This window comes from Argentina silus (genome assembly GCF_951799395.1).
Source record: "Argentina silus genome assembly, chromosome: Y".
NCBI classification, from domain to species: domain Eukaryota; kingdom Metazoa; phylum Chordata; class Actinopteri; order Argentiniformes; family Argentinidae; genus Argentina; species Argentina silus.
The window spans coordinates 30,249,182-30,255,546 of NC_139654.1; positions in this window are offsets into that span (position 1 = coordinate 30,249,182).

The following is a 6,365-nucleotide window of genomic DNA, read 5'->3' on the forward strand; positions in this document are numbered from 1 at the left end:
GCCTCTGCCTGGTTCACACACACTGCTGCAGAATCCCCCACCGTTTCTCACATCCACCTGAGCACCTGACCACATACAGACTTATCACAGTAGAGCAAACTGTGTGTGTGTGTGTGTGTGTGTCTACAGCCTCCCTCTTACATTGTTGGAGCGCAGGGACACCCTCCCCCCGCAGTGGGCACAGAACTTGGTATGGCAGTAGGAGCAGAGGTTGCCGCAGCCGTCTGCGAATTTGGTCTTGTGGCAAACGCCGCAGGTGGGAGTGTAGTCCCGGTGCTCGCCCACCCGTCGCACCGTCTCCTGGTAGCTGGACAACTGCTGCTGGATACCTCTGAGAGAGGGGAGAGAGACAGAGAAAGAGTGCGAAAGAGAGAGAGGGGTTGGTGATGGGAGAGAAAGAGAGAGGGGAGAATATGAAGAGAGAGAGAGAGAGAAGGACAAGGAGAAAGGGGAGTTGTTGGCGAGAGAGAGGGCAGTGGAGGAAATGGAGAGAGTGAAATAGGAGAGGGAGAGACAGTGGAGGACAGAAGTACAGTAGGCAGAGATAGTTTGAAGCATGAGGGAGAGAGTGGTGAGCAACAGAGAAGGAGAGAAAGAGGAGGAGCAGATGGAGGGGAGAAGAGAGTAGAAGAATGAGAGGGAAAGACAAAAGTAATTGTGAGAGAAACAAAATAGTTTTGAGTCTCAAAAGGCAATAAACAATGCAACAGAAGTTCTATGTTTTCTTCAGAAGCTACATGCACTCTTTTTAACTCACGAAAGTTTTTACAGACAACATCCTGCAATGTTGAGAAGACATCCAACAATAACTTGAATTTCAAGTTATTTCTACTCTATTTATTTCAGCTTTTTCCCTCTCTCTTACAGTACTGCTGTACTGTACTCCCTCTAATGAAAAACAAATGAAAAAACAGAAATGCTTCAAAATGTATACAAGTGGTATACGATCAAATATTCTGTCTTACGTGTTCTAGCTTTAAGGGGGAAGAAATATGGCATTTATATTAGACATAATATCATATTTATGACATAATATAATATTTAAATCACAAAATGATGTAATCAGATATAAGTTTTAGACAGGTAGAGTGTTAAAACACATCCATGTACATTGTCATTAGGAGGCTTTGTACTTACAGACAGGGAGTCATTGGTGTAGCCTCCTCCCCCATCAAACCAGCCTTAAAAACTACAATTCCCACAAACAGATAAGGTCACAAAGAAGGAACTGACAGCTTAAACATCCATGCAGCACAATAATCCACATACTTTCTCATGGTAACGATGTCACAAAACAAACTGTTCCCTTGTCATACCTCAAAACAAATAGACTCATCAGGACCTCTCTAGCAACAGTCCTTGCATCCCCTGCACACACACACACACACCTTCCTGTCGGCACCACAGGTCTCTAGTGCCTGTTGGGCCCAAAGGTCAACCAGACATCACCTGCTGCTCAAACTACTCGGGGTTCATTTCCTCAGCTCAATGACACTTACTGTGTCACACACCCTGTTCTAATACTTGCACCCTTCTTTCTTTCCGTCCTTCCTTCCCTCCCTATGTTCCTTTCTTGAGACAATCACCAATCTAACATAGTTGGATACGTGGGAGCTAAGATTGCACTTAATTGCTTTTGCCAATTATGTTCAATCAGAGAAAATGAAAATTGGACAATCTTTTGGGATATATACACAACTGATGGCATGGGACATCAGAGGTCTGAAAATGTCTGTCAAACTTTGATTGTGGAGTGAGTGAGTGAGTCTCTCTCTCTGCTCGAGGACACATTTTGCATCTTTTAATATTGCATGGGCTCATTTAGAGGAGGAGAACGAGTCTCCTTCCTTCCGGAGACAGCAGTTTTTTTAGTTTACTCTCATACTTTATCGCATGGAAGAAAACATCTTATTTGATTTAGGCAAGTCATACCAGTTCTTCCCTGGAGTCCAATGGAGATGTTCCAGACTGCATATTTTAATATGTCCAGACAGCTGCAAATATTGCAGTTGTAATATGTCACTCTCTCTCGCTCTCATAATTGTAATAATAATTGAATGTACAGTAATCTAATCCTAGATCTGCGGATAGGGGCGACTACCTTCGAGAGGTGAAAGGGGCAATCTTCAGTGCTGTGTGGTAAGGGCCTGACCATTGGTCATGACACCTCTCGTTAAGTCCTCTCACTGCTGTGGGGCACAAGGAGTCGTGTGGTAATGTATTGGTACAGAGGTGAAAAGCATGCCATAACTCAGACACCTAACAAGGACAAATGTACTGCAGACACACGCACTCCCATTCCTCGAGTCTATGTGTTGTTAACTATGCACATGAACATTAGACATAAATATGAACTCTGTGATAACCTGGTCACGATTATGTTGTGCTGTTTTAACATAACCTTTCCCTAATGCACAATATCACATTGAGGCAAAAAGGAAGAATGAGAATAGAGTGTCAACAAATTAACTAATTTAATAGTTTCAAAGAAACATACAAAATAAACAAAGTGTTGTAAACAAATGGAAGTTTTTGAATGTTCATTCAATTGCAAAGAAGTGTTCCGGGCTGAGAGAGGGGGGTATTTATCACCATCACAAATAGAATATCAAAGAGTCTTTGTATCAGCCACATGTAAACACACACTGTAAAAGATTAGGTGTTGAATCTACTTTTTAAAAAATAAGGCAACAAATTACACACAATATAATTGAGTTGATATAACACAAATATGTAGCAAACCCAACACATTTTTACGGCTATTCTTATTTCCCTGGACTTACTTTAGTTGTGTAAACTCAAAATAACGTGTAACTTTTTTTTTACTCAAAAACAGGAGTTTACTCAGTGAGTTTACATTGCGTGTAATCTTGTTGCTTTATTCAACAGATTCAACACCTCATTTCTACAGTGCATGTGTTACGGTTCCCCCTTCGAACCAACCCTCTGGCACCACCTCGAGGCCGCTGCGGTCATCACTGGAGCGTCTTCCTCCCAGTCGACAGCGCACCTGTTACCCATCCCTAATCAGCACCCTATAAAAGCCCTACCCGATCTTCACTCCGGTGCCAGATCGTACTGTGACTTACGGTAAACCTTCCACGAGACCCACAGCCGCTTCTAGCCCTCCAGAGTTCCTAGCTGTTCCTTGTGTTTTGTCTTTTCCCTTGTGACTCACCTCGTTCTCCTGTGATCCCCTAGAACCCTCGTCTTTCTCGGATTCCCCCTCGTCTACCTTCCACGGACCTATCCCATTCCTGTCTGACTACCGCCTGCCTGCCCGACCCCTGCTCGTCCGACTACCCGCCTGCCTGCCGACCCCTGGACCGACCCTGGACTACTCTCATTTGGATTATCTCTCTCTCCCCTACCCTTTTCCCTTTAATTATTAAATACGCCTTCGGGCTTCATCTACCCTCTCTGTGTGCCGTCGTTTGGTTCCTCAGACCTTCTGTGTAACAGCATGCACATTAAGAATACTCATTATCAGGGTTAGATAACCCAAAGATAATGTTTTCTATGCATTTCGTCATGTATAAAAAGCAGCATTCAAGATAAGTTTGAGTAAGCTGAATTACATTTTGATCTGCATGGAACGTATTCAACAGCATATTTCGAAATTCTGTGAACAACAAAGTGTCTTGCCTCACCCTGAATCACTCTCTAAAGGGGGGTGAGAGAGAGACAGCTCACACTGGTATGACTTGCCTAAATCAAATAAGATGTTTTCTTCCATGCGATAAAGTATGAGAGTAAAGTGAAAGTAAGTTAGTTTAATCTTGTTTAAAGCCAGTGTGCTGTTGGTAGCTTGTGTATTTTGCTGTGGCTATCCTGCCTTAAGCTCTGGGACCTAGTTTCTATTGAAAGCCATCTGTTTGAAGCCAAATGCTGTCAATTGCTGTCAATCTCCGTGGGAGGGCCTGACACTATCCTGCAAGGTATTAATACATTTGGGATTGAGTGGTGAAACCTGTCTGGTCGTTAACTGATCATTAGGTGGGAGGGGCTGCTACCCTGCTAGTCATCAGCAATCACAGAATCTGCATTTCTATCGTGACGGTCATAGAGCGACGAAGGAGTCAATCTGTGGAGTCCATCGAGGAAGGCCTGAGAGGAAGTTCAAACTACTAAGTATTTTTTCTATTAGTTTATTTTTTTCACTACTCTGTGTGTATACCTACATCTTGTATTGCCCACAAACCCTCTATCTCTATACCGGCAAATATCACAATGTGCTTTCTTCCCATTCCTGTTATTTCATCCCTCAGGAGGACACAGACACTACACCTCCCCTCGCAACCATTCCAATCTAATCTACCCACCATGCTCAACTGACCACGACCTCACTGTCGCGGGAGGACTTTGGAACTGCCAGTCAGCGGTCCGGAAAGCAGAGGGTATCTCAGCCTATGCCTGCTTCATGTCTCTCCACTTCCTTGCCCTCACAGAGACATGGATTACCCCTGAAAACACAGCTACTCCGGCAGCCCTCTCTGTCACCTACTCCTTTTCTCATTCCCCTAGACTCTCTGGTCGGGGGGAGGAACGTGACTCCTCATCTCACCTAAGTGGTCACATAATGTCCTTCCCCTGTCACACCTGTCCATATCCACCTTTGAATTCCATGCTGTTTCTGTCACCTCCCCTGTCAAACTTCACATTGTTGTTATCTATTGTCCACCAGGTCAGCTTGGCCACTTTTTAGATGAGATGGATATCATTCTCAGCTTCTTCCCTGAGGACGGCACACCGCTCACACTACTGGGTGACTTCAACTGTCGCCGAGGGCGAGTCTAGTATGGCCTTTCCCCGGCCTGAGCATCACTCCCAGAGTTACCCAGGTTACAACAGGTTGGGCCCGAAGGCTGAGAGGGGTCCTGATACGGAGGAGAAGCAGGGAGTTGAGGCGGCAGGGGACTCCATCGCTAGAGAAGACACCCCCAAGGAATCACCAAGCCCTGAGAAAGGCTGTGATGTCATTCTCATACCACCACTGATGGAGATGGAGACACGGACCGGGCCTATTAATCCAGTATAAACGGTTAAGAAAAGGAGGGCACCAACAAAAAGGGTGGAAAGGCCCTTTGGTACCCAGGAGATGGCGCCAAAGGCTATGGAGGATAAGGCTACGGGTACCGCTACGATAAGCATTAAGCGTGATTTGAGGCCACAACGACACCAGGGACTAGTCTATGCAACTGATTCTGAAACCGAGTCGGCCGAGTCCGAGTCTGACTCTGAGACTACCTACTATCGGCCAAAGGCTATGCTAAACAGGCGTATGGGTCTCAACAGGCGTATGGATGTGGTGGCTCCTAAGGGCACGGGACGAGCCCCTGAGAACAAGGCGAAGTGCAAAGCTCCCGGGAGACCCACAGGAGGCCAGGGGGCGCAAGACAAGAAGGTGGTTACACCACCGCCCCCGCCAACATCACAGGTCCTGTTGGAACTAGAGGATGTCTCTTCCTCGGAGCTATCAGAGGAGCTTTCAACCAACAACTCCATACCCCGACAGGAAGAGGACGGGCCAATTGAGGACATACCGCTACCTCCCGGCTGGGTGATATTGGACGAGGTGACCGCACCTCCCTACTCACCTATCTCCTCATATTCGCCTCTTGCTCCTCTCATCTCGCCTGTCTCCCCCGATTCGCCTCTCACAACCACAGACGTCATTCAGGAGCCGGTGATTGATCCGATCCTGCTCAACCAGATGTGGGAGGATACGACTGAGGATGATCCTGAAATAGTAATTATGATACCAGAAAATGACCAAATGCCAACCCTCACTCTAGAGACGGAGACCTTACAGGAGACCATACAGCAGAGTCCTCCACCAGAAATGTCTTGCGAGGTCGACTTCACGGATCTACTCTATGAGTTGTTCCTGCCACAGCTGGAGATGCCAACCCTGGTGCTGGAAGAGGGGACGGAGCCGTTCATCAGCTCCACCTTCCAGGATCAGTAAATAATAAGTTGATTCAAACATATGTAACTGCATAAGAGTAACTAGGATGTGAGTGTATGACCCCGGGTCACCATATCTGCTTAGGCCTCATTGTGATGACGGCCCGCTATCAAAGAAAGTGCTAAGAATATGAGAATACCCATGTTTGATTGTGTAATCTTACTCAGAAATGATCACTGAAGTAAGGTACTATATTACTGAAAGTTGTTGTCGAAGGTACAAAGTTTAATCACTGCAAGAAAGGGGATATAGTGTAAGGCCTGCCGGGAGAGGCAGGTCAGGTGGTGGAAAATCCCCAACAGAAAAGTACCACGGTGTCCAAAATCAAGTATGAACATGTTAAGAATGGTTAAGACTAACAGTATGAAGAATAGAGTGATTTACTGGTTTTGGATCC